The sequence below is a fragment of the Polypterus senegalus genome, chromosome 5 (genome assembly GCF_016835505.1).
Source record: "Polypterus senegalus isolate Bchr_013 chromosome 5, ASM1683550v1, whole genome shotgun sequence".
In the NCBI taxonomy this organism is placed as follows: domain Eukaryota; kingdom Metazoa; phylum Chordata; class Cladistia; order Polypteriformes; family Polypteridae; genus Polypterus; species Polypterus senegalus.
The window spans coordinates 88,244,349-88,260,395 of record NC_053158.1 but is presented as its reverse complement, the minus strand read 5'-3'; the positions used below and the strand labels follow the sequence as shown (position 1 = coordinate 88,260,395).

The 16,047-nt window shown below is 37.5% G+C and overlaps 1 protein-coding gene across 6 annotated transcripts in view; it reads left to right on the top strand.

Moving 5' to 3' along the window:
• Positions 1-16,047, top strand: part of LOC120530413 (cadherin-12-like) — an 802,688-nt gene that overhangs the window by 615,218 nt on the left and 171,423 nt on the right. The gene's annotated exons all lie outside the window — the stretch shown is intronic.

Sequence of the window (16,047 nt, the reverse complement as noted above, 5' to 3'; positions counted from 1 at the left end):
TTACTAGAGGGAAGACCTTGTTGTCATTAACTCAAACGAGCAGGTGGAATCAGGGTCATTGTTTTCTTCTTCTGTAATCAGATAATTGGCCAGAGATCCCTAAGCCCATTGATGCTGAATCGGAGGAAATGAAGAAATCCTTGTTCTGTGGTTTGACCTCTGTAGCTGATACAACATTCCCTGATCTTTCTCTGTTTACAAAATGGGAAGATCTGATTCAAGCCACTCATTTAGCTGTAAATGGGGTGGCTGCAGTGTCCCTATCTGCAAGTGAACGAATTAAAGCTGAAGTTGCTGTTTTACAAAGATCCCAACGGGACAGTTTTCCAGAAGAAGTAAAATTGCTAAGTGAAGGTGATACATTGCAGAAAACTAGCCGTTTATACAATCTGTCTCCTCAGTATGATAAGACATTGAATTTAATCCGTGTTGGAGGTCGCCTTCGCAAGGCTGCATCAGAATTAGGGGAGGATGAAATACATCCTATTGTGTTGTCACCTGATCATACTATAACTAAAATTCTGATTCGTGATTATGATGAACGTTTACTTCACCCTGGGCCAGAGCGAGTATTTGCTGAAATTCGGAGAACTTACTGGATACTTCGGGGAAGACAGGCTATCAGAGGTCACCAACAACAGTGTGTTGAATGTCGCAGGTGGCGTGGTTAGCCTGTCATTCCTAAGATGGCCGATCTTCCAAATGCACGTCTACGAATACAAAAACCACCTTTCTGGTCTATGGGAGTGGACTGCTTTGGCCCATTTACAATTAAAATAGGAAGAAGGTTAGAAAAGCGCTGGGGCATCATTTTTAAGTGTCTCACTACATGATGTGTTCATTTAGACCTCATTCCTAGTATGGACACAGATTCATTCCTTCTAGCTCTCAGAAGATTCATTGCTCGTCGTGGTAAGCCTTATGAGATTGTAGCTGATAGAGGAACTAACTTCCGAGGTGGGGGCTGAGAACTTAAAGAAGCTTTTGCCACTATGGAGACTGCCCTTCAAGAACAACTTGCAAGGCAAAGTATAGAGTTTCATTTCAATCCACCTCATGCTCCACATTTTGGAGGAGTATGGGAACGAGAGATTAGATCTGTGAAGAACTCCCTACATATAGTCCTCAAGGACCACACTGTGTCAGAGGAAGTTCTACACACAGTGCTGGTGGAAGTGGAGGGCATTCTCAATGCCAAACCGCTTGGATACGTTTCTTCTGATATAGCTGATCCAGATCCAGTTACTCCAAATCTCTTGCTAATGGGGCGGCGGGATGCTTCCTTACCCCAAGCAGTCTATGGAGCTAGTGATTTACTGGGACGTTGTCGCTGGAAACACAGCCAGGTTTTGGCTGACCACTTTTGGTCTAACTTTACCAGGCGCTACTTGCCTGATTTACAACAACGACTTAAATGGAAGAACTCCTCATCCTCCTTGAATGTGGGACAAATTGTTCTAATCATTGATCCACAGTTGCCTAGGGCTTATTGGCCTGTTGGAAAGGTCACTAAAGTTATTCCTAGTGATGATGGAAAAGTTTGCGTTGCTGAAGTCAAAGTGAAGGATCATATTTATACTCGCCCAGTGAGCAAGCTTATAGAATGGCCGGAAATGCCAGACGAATGACACAGACCCATTGAATTGCTTCAAATTTATTACTTAAATTTGGGGGCGGCTGAACAAAAGTCGGAGCACACTGTTTGTTGCGTCATCACGCTCACAGGTTATGCATGCGTGAGCGTGCGCACGTGTTGTTTTCTGTATCTGATACGCAGAAAACGCTGTACTTTCAGGAGTCTGAACGCACTCGCATTTATTCCATTGTTTGTTGACTTTGTGTGCGTCTATTTGATGTAAGTCACGCTTTGCTGTTTATTTAATAGAAATAATTTTCTGCAAGTAATGGTAAAGCTTGTAACATTGTTTTACTAACAAGTTCAGACAACCCTTTATGTCAAAGTGTGTTTAGTTTATTGTTCAAAATTGTATATTAAAACATTCAGAAGTGTTGCTTCTTTATTATATATAAGAGCTTCAAGAAAACAGACTTGGTAATATTTGCTTAAGTGTTGATTGATGAATGAAAGCATGTCATAGCGCTGTGTTAATTTCTGCTGCCATCTACTGACCTTTTTGGGCATTACCTGTTTAGCTTTCTCTGAGCCTTTATTTTGTGAGTTATTTTATGTTATTGTATTTGTTCTGTTTCAAAAACCACACATAAATATTTATCTTCAAATAAACATTAAGTTTTACAAAGCCATTGCAACTATTCTTTCCTTTGCATCATTCAGCAGTTAATTGAGATCTTCCTACCTTAATTCTGGTCTGCCTCATCCTTTTTATCGAGGATTAGGATTTTGTGCCAGAGACACACACCAGTTTGACGCACACACTGTTTAACACAAATGATTGACTTCTTTTACCTAGGCCTTTGCTTCTCAACAATGCTGATCCTGTGTGCTGGATCACCCTTGGGGAATCACATTACATGGCCATAGTGCCGTAACTGATGCTTCCACACAATGCAACTCATTTAGGACTCTGAGAGCAACCGCTCATTCAACACAAAGTTCAACACAGCCATCAGCAGTGTGCCTGTCTGCAGAGAGAGTGTCAACCTTGTTGAGAGGTTTACTTTCCTTGGCAACGACATTAATTTCTGTGGTGATTCTTTCTATGAAGTCGGTAGATGAATTGGGAGAGCATGAGGGTCATGAGGTTGCTGGAAAAGAGTGTGTAGCAATCCCCATATCTTACAAATAGGTAGTGCCAAATATATATGTTAAACTAATATGACCTCTTTGTTTAACAAACCTTAAGTGATGTCTTCGTCAGGCAGTGGTATATAAGAAAGACACCTGGAGATAAATATCATGTGGATATCATGCATAAGGACACACTATTTGGCAAATTAAAGAAAGAGTGTGACCAAGAACATAGATAAGGAAAAGGCAAGGTAGACTTCAGTGGGTTTTCTTGGTAGCAGAAAGTCTGTCTTACTTTCTCTTTTCCTTCTCCTTCTTCCTTCTCCCTGTTTTTCTTTCTTATTCTCCTTTGTTCTGTCTACCCTAGCTTTTACTCTGCTGTTGCTGTCTCCTTTGTCTTTCCAGACATTTTATATTTATAGATTTCTAAACAACCAGCTGATGCCAGCATCACACTATATGACATTTTTAGTGATTTTCAGTCAAAGTCTTTATATACATAATCTTAGTATGTCTGTGTGTGGACATGTCACTGTCTGTCTTGTAGTGTGGCATCCCCTCTATTGGAGGTCGTGATGGGCTACACCAAAATCAAAGTTAAGTTTTAGGAGTGAGCTCTTCTCTGTTAGAAATATCAACCAATGAATGCTCACTGCAAGTAAATGCATACATTATGTCAACAAAGAAAAAGGGAAAACAGCTGTTTCTGACCACACAAATAAGTGGATTGTCTGTCCAATTTCTTGTGTTTGTTGTACCACAACAAAAAGGAAAAAGACAAAGATTGTTCCTGAACTCACCATAGCTGGAAAATATTTGTATAGCCACCAGCAATGTAAGCTAGCATGCTAACTCACTGTCAGACTGTGGTGAGCTTGCTACGCTTTAGAAATCGGAAACCATGCAGAGAAGTTGAGAGTAAGTTGTGTAATTCATCATGCCCTGTGACTCCTAATTGTATCATCTGACATTCTTAGGGCAAAGAGATTCAGCAACAACATTTGTTAAGTGTAATATTATTCACCTCAAAATCAACTAGCATAACACTGAACTAAGTACACACTACATGGAACTGCTTAGCTTGAAAGAAAGCAACATCCTGCAACATTCTTTTCTATCCAATTAATTTTCTTCCCCAAGAATGGGTCCACATTCATATCAGGCTTCTAGTGTTGATATTAAGGGTACCTAAACAATTTTAATTGTGCATCTTTTTTTTTGGTGGAAGGTGTGAAGGCTGCAGGTTGGTATTTATTTGACAGTAGCAAATGAAGGTTTCTTGTGGTAACTGGGCCAACGTTTATAGTTTTGTTATTTTGTAGAAAGCAAAGCCAGATTTGATTTATGTTCAAATTACAATGATTTATTATTTGCTTCTTTTGTAACTGTTTATAAATAGTTAAGTTAATCTAGTTAATAAGGAGCAGTGTAAGCTGAAATTAAATGTAGTTTGTGCAAAAGATGAGCTAAATCACATAATAACGATAAAAAAGAAAAAGATTATTGTTAGAGAAACTAATATTGTTAAAAAACCTGTGCTTGGCTGTATATATTATCCAAGTTTCTACTCTTGTTCTTGACTTAAATCAAACAGTACAGCCACATTTTCAAACTCAGTGATCTCAGTAACCTAATTTCAAATTTATATACAGTGATCCCTCACTATATCGTGCTTCGACTTTCGCAGCTTCACTCCATCGCAGATTTTATATGTAAGCATATCTAAATATATATCACAGATTTTACGCTGGTTCGTGGATTTCTGCGGACAATGGGTCTTTTGATTTATGGTACATGCTTCCTCAGTTGGTCTGCCCAGTTGATTTCATACAAGGGACGCTATTGGCGGATGGCTGAGAAGCTACCCAGTCAGAGCACGTATTATGTATTAAATAAAACTCCTCAATGATATAAGATATGATTCCCACGCGGTGCTTCGCATACTTAAAAGCCCGAACAGCACGTATTGATTTTTGATTGTTTGCTTTTCTCTCTCTCTCTCTCTCTGACATTCTCTGCTCCTGATGGAGGGGGTGTGAGCAGCGGGTCTGTTCATACAATGGCTTACAGGATACAGACGCTCCTCTAAAAAATGCTGAAAGACTACCTTCACAATGCTCTACTCCTTGCGGCTGCGTTGTCGGGCGGTGCGTCGCATACTTAAAAGCCCGAACAGCACCTATTGATTTTTGACTGTTTGCTTTTCTCTCTCTCTCTGACATTCTCTGCTCCTGATGCGCACTCCTTTGAAGAGGAAGATATGTTTGCATTCTTTTAATTATGAGACGGAACTGTCATCTCTATCTTGTCATGGAGCATAGTTTAAACTTTTGAAAAAGAGACAGATGTTTGTTTGCAGTGTTTTAAAGTCCCTGTCTCTACAGCCTCCAGTGTTTCTGTGCAAATCTGTGACCCAAGCGTGACAATATAAAAATAACAATATAAACGTATGGTTTTTACTTTGCGGATTTTCAACTTTCACGGGGGGTTCTGGAACGCAACCCCCACGATCAAGGAGGGATTGCTATAATGCAAAGTTGACTTACACACTCACTCATCAACAAAAACACTATTTTCCCTTTAGCTAAAAAGCTGAAATTTGGAAGTACGGTTCATCTAGGGCAGTAGATATCCAATAAGAAAGGACATTTTAATATATCAGTATTTAAGAATAAAAAACAAAAAAAAAAACACAATAGAAAAACTGAATAACTGAAAAGCTCAAAAATGCTTTGTAGGAATTGAGGAATTGATTGAAATTTGATGACATTGTAGAAAAAAAGAAAATTAGCTAACACTTTTTTTGGTTAATATTTGTCATTAATAATGCTCTAGTGTCAATGAGAAAACTTCTTCAGCAAAAACAGGCAGTCAGAATAGACTTTATTGCACAGCTATATAAATGTGCTATATAAATAAATGTTATTGTTGTTATTGTAGCATAGGAAACCATTGCTGAGCATATAAAGCCTGTCTCAATTCAAAGTTGTGAGGCTCTTGTTTTGGAGGAGCCTCAGATTTATTACAATTCTTATCTCACATCATTTCCCATCATCTGCTTTACAGGGTTTCTCATGAAAATGACATCACTTAATACCTTTTCTCACAACAATGAAAGGTTCTGTGGACCATCTCATAACAATTTTCCTCCCAACCCAGTTTCTCATAACAGTTACTTTGGTTCAAAGGATGTATTTGCCGCCTGGAGGTGATCATCAACCAATCACCCCTCCCTGCATTCTCACATTCCTAATCCTAGGCTGTTAAAGATTGATGGCCTTTTGGTTAATCGATTCTCATAATTAAGCTGGAATCACAAGGACCCACATGTGAAAACTAGACTGCTCAATTAATTAATTCAATGAATGATTACTTGTTGCACTAGCCTCCTTTAAGGCTAAAATCATAGCCAGCCATGCAGGTAAATGGCAGCACACAGCTTGACTTATAAGGGCCAAGCTACGGACGGCCTTGAGCAGACAAGCATGGTGCTTCCAGACTGCTTGAATCAAAGATAAAATACAAGTCTTTAACAATTCTTATGTAGCTTAATGCTAACTAGTTTAATATATTCTACTATAACTTGATATATTATTATGATTCATGAAGAAACATTGACATATAAAGTTAAATGCTATTTAAAATATACAGTATGTACACGTGCTAATGTGAAAGCCTGCAAGCACAAGCAGCTGCGTCATTAGGCAGTGGCACGCAGCCACATACTGAAAATTATTTTATGGTTTTCATTGTGTAGAGAAACCCGTATGCACTGTGTTGGTGTTCTGTTTGTCATTCTAAATAATGTTGGTTGTTGAAATATTTCATTTGCTATGGTCACAACATTTTGAAATTGGAACTAGTTTTGGGTCTCTCTAAAATGTTCACTTATTATTGTACAGACTTGTTGTCATTTTTTAGTTAAATGATTGGCTTTAAAAACAGTAATTGCAAAAGCTTCTTACATTTCTTAATTAAATGTGCCTTTCAGAGTAGCTTTTCTTAGGTATTATTTTTGCCGCATTGTTAAGATGATTGTATGACTTATGGATGAAAAATCTTTATTTAAATTCTTTACTCGTGTATTTTACTTAATTAGTATGAAAAATGGACTCTTACTGTCATCCTTAGCTATACTGGTTGACATGTTTGGGGAGTGGTTTAGCAAACAGAACGAAAACAGCAGAGGCTAATAAAATTGTTTAGCAGAGGTAGCATGCTGCTATAATCTGAAGAACACATTTATGTATGAAGAGTAGTTTAGTGCTTAGATATAACTTTTTACTTTACCTCCTTAGAAAAATATATATTTATTATACTTTTAGAATAAAATCATGTCTGGAATCAAGAAGCAAGAATATCAATCTAAGGAATGCATGTTATGTAAATATGAAATGTTTATTATAATGGGAGTATACAAGACAAAGATTTACCCTATGGGTTGCAAAATGACTTTATGTTTTTGCTCTTTAAATGACAGGAAATTTGTATAAATTAACAAATAAAGAAGACAATACGTTGAAGGAAATATAGTATAAACATTTGTAAATCAGAGAACAATGAATAACTTTTTTATAATATATACACATATCTGTACATGCGAGGCAACAAATGATTTTGCCACACACAGTCAATTTATTCAGTTGTCAGAAAGCACAGCAGTCTTACTAGTTCACAGCTTACAGCATATTGTGATATAAAAAAACACTGACCTTTATGTCAAATTCCATTTGTTCCCATAAACTAACTTTCTTTGGAAACAATGAGGTTTTAGTTTCATTTGAGGTTTTTAGGTTCATTGAAATATGAAGGCCAGATTTAACCTTCATCCACTAATCTGCTCTGCATATGTAACTTCTTGTCTCTCAAGTGACAATTCAGGATCTGTACGTGGAAGCCTAAATACACTAGATGTCACACCGCTGGTCTTGGGTCTTTCCTCTGCTTTCTGGAAATCAAACTAACCTTTTATCCCAGCACACTTGCAATGTCACACACAGCATTGAGATGGCAAGTAAGCAAAACCTGTAAAAAAAGCAAAATGGTGTCTAAAATATTACAAATTAAGGTTGACAGATGAGATTAGTCAGGAGTCCCCATGGACTATGATGTTTGCTGATGACATTGTGATCTGTATTGAGAGTAGGGAGCAGGTTGACGAGACCCTGGAGAGGTAGAGATATGTTCTAGAGAGGAGAGGAATGAAGGTCAGTAGGAACAAGAAAGAATACATGTGTGTAAATGAGAGGGAGGTCAGTGGAATGGTGAGGATGCAGGGAGTAGAGTTGGCGAAGGTGGATGAGTTTAAATACTTGGGATCAACAGTACAGAGTAATGGGGATTGTAGAAGAGAGGTGAAAAAGAAAGTGCAGGCAGGGTGGAATGGGTGGAGAAGAGTGTCAGGAGTAATTTGTGACAGATGGGTATCAGCAAGAGTGAAAGGGAAGGTCTACAGGACGGTAGTGAGACCAGCTATGTTATATGGGTTGAAGACGATGGCACTTACCAGAAAGCAGGAGACAGAGCTGGAGGTGGCAGAGTTAAAGATGCTAAGAGGTTCGTATGCTGGAATGCAGTGTTTTCCTTTCGCCAAACATAACACTTTACATTTAAACCAAAAAGTTCTATTTTGGTCTCAACTGTCCACAAAACATGCTTCCAATAGCCTTCTGGTTTGTCCACGTGATCTTTAGCAAACTGCAGACGAGCAGCAATGTATTTTTTGGAGAGCAGTGGCTTTCTCCTTGCAGCCCTGCTATGCACACTATTGTTGTTCAGTGTTCTCCTGATGGTGGACTCATGAACATGAACATTAGCCAATGTGAGAGAGGCCTTCAGTTGCTTAGAGGTTACCCTGGGGTCCTTTGTGACCTCGCCGACTATTATATGCCTCGCTCTTGGAGTGATCTTTGTTGGTCAACCACTCCTGGGGAGGGTAACAATGGTCTTGAATTTCTTCCATTTGTACACAATCTGTCAGACTGTGGATTGGTGGAGTCCAAACTCTTTAGAGATGGTTTTGTAACCTTTTCCAGCCTGATGAGCATTAACACCTCTTTTTCTGAGGTCTTCAGAAATCTCCTTTGTTTGTGCCATGATACACTTCCACAAACATGTGTTGTGAAGAGCAGACTTTGATAGATCCCTGTTCTTTAAATAAGACAGGGTGCCCACTCACACCTGATTGTCATCCCATTGATTGAAAAACGCCTGACTCTAATTTCACCTTCAAACTAACTGCTAATCTTAGAGGTTCACATACTTTTGCCACTGACAAATATGTAATATTCTATCATTTTCCTTAATAAATAAATGACCAGGTATAATATTTTTGTCTCACTTGTTTAACTGGTTTCTCTTTATCTACTTTTAGGACTTGAGTGAAAATCTGATGATGTTTTAGGTATTTATTTAGGTATATTTATGCAGAAATATAGAAAATGTTAAAGGGTTCACAAACTTTCAAGCACAACTGTACTGTACATTGTTGGTGAAGATAGTGGGCTCATTCAGCTGGTACCAGTGACTCACATTTCCCATACCTTTTATTGTAATCCTCTGTCCTCTCTTATTCCACCAAGAGAGCCCTAGTACAACTTAACTTGTGGCTCCAAGTTTAATTAGTCTCTGGAGATGTGACATATTTATAACCTTTTTATGGCTCAGGAGGTTTAAATAATTATTTTATTATATTCTTGTTCTGCCACTATGCTTTTTGGTTTTTGCAACAGATATGCCACTAAGTGGTGTATTTGTTACATTGTGAGTTTGCTGGGGGCAGAGTCCCAGAAGTCATACTGCAGTCCTACTGTCTACCATGTTATGTGGTAACTTTTTTCATGTGTCTATGGATCTCTGTGTAAAGAAAATTTCGTAATGTTTGTGTAAAATTTACTCTTGCCAAGTTTCCAACTTTGCCTCTGTGTTCTCGATGAACTAGTTTTAGCAGTCTCAATTCACTGTACTAGTTCCTTTCATAATTTTTAACATTTCAATCATGTCTCCTCTTCATCCTCTTTTGATTAAACTATAAAAGCCCAGCTCTTTTTATCTTTCCTCATAACTCATTATCTGCAGTCCTGGAATCAGCCAATTTTTCTCTTCTCTGGACTTTTTCCAGCGCTACTATGTCTCTTTTGTAGCCTGGATAGACTAAAACTGCACAAAGTACTCCAGGTGAGGTCTGACCATTGTGTTATAAAGCTTGAACATAACCTCCTTGGATTTGTATGCTTTGTGCTATATAACCTAACATTCTGTTATCCTCCTTAATGGTTTTTGAATACTGTCTGGCAATTTCTAGTATGGAGTCCACTACGACTCTTAAATACATCTCATTAGGAGTACTTTCGATTTTCAAACCTCCCAATTTGTATTCAAAACAAATTTTTTTACTTTCATTAAATTTCATCTGTCAAAAATCTGCCCAAGCCTGTATGCTGTCCAAGTCCCATTGCAATGACAGATATAGATCATCTGGAAATGGAACTAGTTTGTTATTTATATTCCTATACAAATAATTTATGTATTTTAAAAACAGCAGTGGCCTAGCACTGACTCCTGTACTAGGGCCGCTGCTATTTTTATCATATAATATACTGTGTATAAACAGGTGTATATTCACAGAGGAGTCTGTGATATTTAAAGAAGAGCTAGGAAGTTATTTAGCATGCTTCTGGCATTGAATATTAGGGATTCGTTTTAGACATCAATTCAGGTTAGTGTTCTGGTTTTGGCATTAGTTTATTTTGAATTCTCAGTAAACAACTTTAATTTAGTGTTTCAATTATGATGATTTAAAGGAGTGTCTCTTCAAGTGAAAACCTCTTAATTACAGTATTTCCAGTGTCAGTATTGTGTTCTGATAGCCTTGAAGCTATCATCCTAGAACTTTTACTAGTGGCTTCAAGAGTTCTTACAGTCCTGAGCCCCAACTCATCCATAAAATGCTAGTCAACTCTCAGATATCTGCCCATAATGATTAATACCAGAGGAAAAGACAGAGTATACAGGATCTCCTGTATAAATATTTCTGTGACACTTCCCATAGACACACATCCTGCTACTCCAACAGTATTCCTATTGAAGAATATGAAAAAGGGTGTTCCTGCCCTCCTACAAGTAGTTGGACAAAAGCTGTATAAATTTCTAGTCCATAACTGATTTAGATATGGGGGTAAGTAGTATATTAGGTAAGAGGATATGGGTTTTCTATTAAATAAAATAAACTGTATTTTAATCAATTTCTGCTGATCATGGTACCAGATCGGGGTAACATGGGTTTTGGTTGGCCAATTATGTAATAATTTTACTGTTCTCTGTACGTATGATCATACTACTACCACTACCATTTCCCAACCTATCAGTATGGCCACTTGTATTATTGTCATAACTTTTCTTCTTACACTCAGAACTTTTGAGATGTTCTTAGAAAGCTCTGTTACCTACACCTACACTTCCAACGTAGCAACCCTGTACAATGTGTAAATTAGTATTATTATTGTTTGCTAATTGTTGTAAATACCATGCAACAAGTAAAAAAAAAATTAAAAAGGAAAAATACCTTTTTCATTTTTACCGTTTATTAGCAGAAAATGTCAAAGCATGAAATGATTATTTTTCAGTGCAAAATCTGCTAATGGCTCATTTAAATTGCCAAAATCACATTAGGTCTTTGAGTAGCTTTCTGTTTCTGATGTGTACTGCAGGCGTAGTTGTGTTTGCATTACAATTCGGATTTATCTTCTCAAGTTTTTAGAACCGGTAGTTGAAATGGGGCAACTAACTTTTTTACTATTCAAAATGTGTGAATTGACAGATTTTTTCCCAGTTTCTTCCAAATTCCAGAATAAATTAAAGGCAAATTTAATTTTTAAGTGGGGTTATATTGTTTCCAGATAGGCAGACATCGGATTGGTTACGGCTTATATACCAGGAACTAAATCTATGCATTCAATATGAGAAAAGACAGCAAATCTGTAGTTTGGAAAGTTAACTTGTCTCAAGTCTTCTCTCACTACCAACAACAGATTCATTTAATCAATTTCTTTTAAAAAAGCTTGAATGTAACTTGACCACACTTTTTAAAATGCCTCAAGGCTGAACTTCAGCTATAAATTGAGCATACTGTAAATAGGCAGTAAGGTTTGCACTTTTTTGTACCATTTGACACTTCGATATAAGAACAGTGTTAAGATAAACTGACAAAAACAAAGCAGAAATGCCAAATACATTCTGGGCAGCAAGTACCAACTTTGAACAAGACACAGACCATCATGCAATTTTGTGGCAGTAAGTGCATGATATTTGCTCTGGTGATATAATATTTTTATCACGACACATTTTATATTATGCACTTAGGATGTACATTATGCTCACTTGTACATAAATGTGTCTCCCTGTTTCCACAGCATGTTCAAAAACTGACATTTGCCAAAGATATAATTAATTTATTCCCTGCTGTCAAGAGAACTGATTTATAAATAAATAGAGCAAGCATTTGGCAGCTTTTGTGTGACATATTGCTGCATTCTATTAGAATTGATTTAGATTTTAACCCACAAATAGCTACAAATTGTCCTTTGGAGACTTTTTTTTTTTGTTTTGATTTATAACTGAATAGACACATTCAAGGTACCCTTTAAAAAGTAGCAGAGGCAACACATACCATTACATATATTTTTATACTTTCATCCATTTCTTGAGCACATTTTTAGCTTAATGAGGTCAGAAAGAGCCAGAGCCAAACTGGAAAGCTTTGGTTGCAAAGGAGTTCCTAACCCCAAGTGGGATGGCACTTCATTGCAGGGCATACCCAATCACAAAGGGCCAATTTAGAGTGGCCAATCCTGTGCCTTCAGAAAGCCTGTGTGAGCTTTCTGCGTGGTGGAAAGCGTGGTAACTCTATACAGACAGAAATTGGTCTGGGAGTTGAACCGCTAGTCAGCAGCATTAATCATTTCACCATCATGTATATACATTTTTTTTGTTTAAATCACACTTTCATATTTTTAGAAAAGTGTTATTTTTAAGAATTATTATTTCTAAATGTTTCAAGGATGATTAATCCTGGTTAAAGCTGTCATCCATATTAACTTTTGTTACTGAAGATGCAAAGATGAATGAAAAACGGTTTCCTCATTTTACCTTGCATGTGTTTAAAATCAGTTTAATGTAATAAGATTATCTTCAATAAATGTATAACCGAGCACCAAAGACTTAGAAAAGGAATTGCATCATTATGGATGGTGCCGAGTGTTGAACAGTCAACTTAAAAGAAGCCATCTGAATACTTTTCTTGCACTGCGGGCAATGCAGAAATCCAGTATTTCTCTATGGCTCTTTTCATCTGCTTTTCATGAGGATAGATTGATTTTTGATGAAGTTAAGGCATGCATAGTTCTTCCTGCACATTGTTCCTGGCAAGGTCAACACAACTGATGATGAGCAGCTGTGCAGTTTTTTGAGTCATAATTTTTTCATAAAATTGAGAAAAGGAACAATAGATATTCCTGAATATTTTAAGATTAATATATAATAAAACTGTGCAGAATTGAGTAACTCCATCACAGATAACCTTGTAAATTTCTGTGAATCAAAATTACTATGTAAAAAGAAACATGTATATGCTGAGCTTGTTAGGTTGCACGTTGTACATTGTATTTAGATTAACAATAAAATTTTGTTGTGCACTGAATTTCAGGTTCTTCTTTTTATTTCTGTAACATTTGTTGCATGGCAAGAACAAGCCCTAGAGAGATGATCTGTCCTTCACATGCGCCCACACTCATTTTTTTCCAGTCATTTCTTAGTCTGCACTTGCTTATACTGAAAATGTTTAGCTATTTTAATTTTCATCATACAGTATCTCATACTCTGTAATCAGCAAATTAGTCTTTACTGTATTTTTGCTGGGCAGCACGGTGGCACAGTGGGTAGCACTGCTGCCTTGCAGTAAGGATATCCGGGTCCTCCCTGCATGGAGTTTGCGTGTTTTCTCGGTGTCTGTGTGGGTTTCCTCTGGGTGCTCCGGTTTCCTGCCACAGTCCAAAGAAATGCAGGTTAGGTGCATTGGCGATTCTAAATTGCCCCTATTGTGTGCTTGGTGTGTGAGTGTGTGTGTACCCTGCGGTGGGCTGGCGCTCTGCCCGGGGTTTGTTTCCTGCCTTGCGCCCTGTGTTGGCTGAGATTGGCTCCAGCTGACCCCCGTGACCCTGTAGTTAGGATATAGCGGATTGGATAGTGGATAGATGGATGTATTTTAGCTAGCACTATCTTGTCCATTTAGTAATATGAGATGATTACAAAAAAAAAAAAAAAGCTTGCATATTGTAATCTTTTTAGTTAGCCAATAAAAGGTGTCATTTTTCTTGAATTCTCATTACATTCACAATGGCTAACATGGCACAACACCCAAGCACTAGAGCTGTATACTAAATACAGTCATATGCTGTTTTGTGACCATCTGTGTTAAGGGCATTCGTACTTACAGCAAATGTTCCCTGTGTTTTTTTTTGTTTACTAATAAACAGGTCTAAATAATAGATGAGTTGTTACTTTCCCTTCTGACCGTTTTTTTCCATCCCACTATACTATATGAGCTTTCCCTCATGAAGTATCAATTGACTGCCACAAAGCACCAACATGATGTCATGAACACCGCAAAGCACCAGCATGTGAACAACATAATGGATCCCCCATGAAGTATCCACAAAGAACTGAAATTTGTCCCCTGTGGCGTTTTGAGAGCACAGCTGTACAGCACTTTCAAACTGCTGCATGGGAGGGGGATTGAGCAGCATAAAAAGGTGAGCGGCAGTTCAAAAGTGCTCCATGGCACCCTGAAAAAAGCAACCAAGACTTGAATATTAGTTTATTCTGACCAGCAGTTAAAGCACATGTACTGGTGACATGCATTGGGCCCACAGAGTCACACTTTGTGACCAATACATGGCCAAACGGGTCCTTAAGTTGGCGCATGACTATATGATGTAAATATGTCTTATACAGAAAGCATGGAGCCTCTACCACAGAGGTACTTGTTCTATGATTTGTAAATTATGTGGCACAATGGTTACTGCTCTCTGATTGGAGTTACCATTTTGTTAGATAAAGATGGTATTGCCCCAGGTTTAACGTGGGATATGTTATGTAACAACTAGGTTTGGTACCCTGACTTATGTGTATTTTCCTTTTATTGTCATCTTTAATATTTCTGAGTTATTATTTTTCATGTATTTTTATTATTTTTGCTAATAATTGTTTTACTTACATAAATATTATTTAGCAGAGCAGTTCTGTGTTATGCGTGTTTATCTTTTGGTTATGTTCCTTGCATTCTGTAGCTGGCACAACAAAAGGCAGAAATGCTAAAGCTAAAAATGGAACACCATGACATAACTTCTGAAGGACCAGCCCCTGCCTTTGTCTTCTGGTAAAGGAGATTTAATCTCGGAGAGTGTCATTGAGTGTTGTCAAGTGCAATATTTTTGGCTTCTTCTGGTTTATTCAGTTAGACTTTACTAGTTTGCTTTGGGTTATCTTTTTTGCAATACTCTTTTTACCTTATTTTGCCTTTTTGACCATTTGTGGGCTTCTTTTGTTAATTGAAATAAATCTTTTCATTTATACAGATTCTGCATTGAACTTGCTGTCTCAAGCCAGAGGCTTTACGGTTTTCCCCTCACGTGATGGACATTTTTGGAACATTTTAAAGTACATTGGTGCCTTGGTTTGCAAGCAAAATTCGTTTCGGAAATGTGCTTATAATCCAAAGCACTCGTATATCAAAGCAAATTTCCCCATAGGAAATTATGGACACTCAGATGATTCGTTCCACAACACAAAAATATTCATATGAAAATGATTAATACAAAATATAAAGTAAAAATACATAAAACAAGTTAACCTGCACTTTACCTTTGAAAATAATGGCAGCTGGTGTGAGGGAGATGAGAGAAAGGAGAGGAGGAGGAGGAGGGTTATTGTGTAGAACGACTTTCACTATAACTAATGGAATCACTGCTATCTGTTGGCTCACTGGAATCTTTTTCCTTTTTTTGCAACTTTAACAAAGAGCCTATCCAATGACAGTTACTTTTGTCTCCTTTTGACGATTTTGCCAAAATGTGACATTGCATTGTCGTTAAACAGATTCATCGCTCGCACTGCTACAGCCTTATTCGGGTGGTGCTTTTCTAGAAACTTTTGCACTCTTTCCCACATTTTACACCTATCCCTATTCTACAGTCAATACACTTGGACACAAAATAAAAAAATGCTTTACACACACACGGTCACAATGCTATAGTAAACAGTACATGCTTGTAGGGATGTTG